Source organism: Miscanthus floridulus, chromosome 8 (assembly GCF_019320115.1).
Source record: "Miscanthus floridulus cultivar M001 chromosome 8, ASM1932011v1, whole genome shotgun sequence".
NCBI classification, from domain to species: domain Eukaryota; kingdom Viridiplantae; phylum Streptophyta; class Magnoliopsida; order Poales; family Poaceae; genus Miscanthus; species Miscanthus floridulus.
Window position 1 is genome coordinate 163,119,047 of NC_089587.1, and position 2,260 is coordinate 163,121,306.

Consider the following 2,260-nt stretch of genomic DNA (forward strand, 5'->3'; position numbering starts at 1 on the left):
TGTTACAGTGATACCAAAGGAAACAGAACGACTGAATTACACATCTAGGTCTACAATAGTTTGTGTTGAAAATCCTGAACAACAGTCCATCTTATTGGTTATCACACTGTTGCCAATTCATTGAAGATCCTATGGCATCTCTCAATATACAATATTCAGAACAAGAAAAAAGTGACAGCCTATTTTGAAATCCTTTTTATCACACTAAAACATTATAAGAAACTCAGTGCATGTCATCTTCTACATCCACTATAATTTCAGCCAGAGAACTATTTAGGAATAGCATCTGAAGTAAAGGGCCTAAATTCAGTCTAGAAATAGCTGCTACTAAAGTTTGACTACAAGAGTGATGTTTTCCCATGGTTCTCCTATAATGCCAAGTACCAAAAAGATTCATTCATGTGTTTCCTACTGATAGCAAATATATTGTCCCATGTTTAATGCTGACAAAGCATACCAGTTCAGTTCTAGTACTAGGTTTCCATTGGATAAGCAATTAGTCAGTAGCCCAGTACAATCATTAACAGTCACCACACTGAAAAGCCGAGCACTGCAAGTTTTTTAGGAGATGAAACATCACAGCAGTGAAAATGTCTAATCAGTGGTACTCTCATTGGCCACTAGGCACAAGATTTGGGGGTTGCCATTGAGCTACATTCAGTTTCAGCAAGGAAACCGAATTAAAAAAAAAACTGAAATCAAACAATTGCTTTAGGTTCAACTGAATTAGGAAAATGCATAATGTGAGGAATTACAGGTCTCATAGAAACGAAACACCAAATTTTTAGAAATGTAAAATGAAGATGATGGCATTTTTGTTCACTAAACTAATTGATCCACGTTGAGTAAACTTAATTGCTAACTGAATAGCTCATAAACCACTGTTTCCCTCAAGACATATGTCAAATAAAAAATTGTGCAAGGCATGGACGACGGAGGACACGTCGTTGGAGGAGGACGAGGAGATGTTGCTGGTGAGGGACGACGACGCACCAGCAGCTGCGGCAGAGGCGGGTTCGGCGGAGGCGGGTTCCTTGACGCCCTTCTTGGATGCGGCGATGTTCTGGCAGAGGGTCTAGAGCCGTAGCGTTGGACGACCTTGTCGGCGGCGCCATCGGCGGCTCGCACAGGACGCCCATCCATGGTGGGTGTGGAGAGAAAGGGTAGCGGAGTAGGGGAGAGGCAGCTGCTGCCAATCCTGCCATGGCCCATGGGGGAGAGATGCGGCGGCTGAGCGAAAGGCAAGAGAAAGGCGAGCAGGAGACGGGATGAGGTTAGCCCGAGCCGTCAGCCGCGACCATCGCCTCGCTCGCGGGGTTGAGCCGTGCACTGCATCGGAGGAGCCGAGAAGAAGGAGCTCTCCTGTGCGCGCCTTTGGATACGGTGGAGGCATACACGCGTCTCGAATCGAAGGTAGGTGCGTACGGACGCCCGGTAGGGACGAGCCGCACTGAATTTTCTTCCCCTCCGCCCCCGCCCCCAGTGCGATGGCTGCCGAGGCCGCTGTGCCCTCAGCGGCCAGAGAGGACGCCATGCCCCATGCGACGCCACCGGAGCTAGGACGACTCATCTTGCTCACCCTTTAGCGTACGCCGATCAACTCGTGGTCTCGTGCAGCAGCACCGCATCCACAATTCCACATCAGCATCCTGGCGCGGCCGGTGAGCACCGCCCACGGCAACACCGAGCCGCCACGACCCGCGCCGAGCCGACCCTAGGCTCGACGGCGTCGACGCGACGCTGGCTTCTCCCTACCCAACCTCAGTTAGTCCTCATCGTGGCGTCGCGGCGCGGCGACGCACGCAATCTCCGCCAACCCAACGCGCCCGCACCCCGGGCGTCCTCGTGTTGGCGTCGCCGTTAGCGAGACCGCGACACGCCCAGCCACCGACAATCCGACATCCTCCCATATCCCCAGGTCGCTGAGAACGCGGCACAAATGACACACGAACCCCATGGACCACGTCGCCGAGAACCGCACGCCCCCACGGAAAGAGAAGGAGCACATACCCACAGCCACAGGTACACGAACACGAGCACGAAGACGCAAGAGATGATGTACATGTCAACGCGGCACCCTGTCGACGCACGCCCCGCATCCTCGACGGGCTCCATCGCCGCCCCGCCCTCCGCGTGATTGTGCTCGAAGTCGTCCGCTCCCGCAGCCCCGGCTTCCTCAGCGTGATTGTGCTCGAAGTCGTCCGCTCCCGCAGCCCCGGCTTCCTCAGCGTGATTGTGCTCGAAGTCGTCCGCTCCCGCA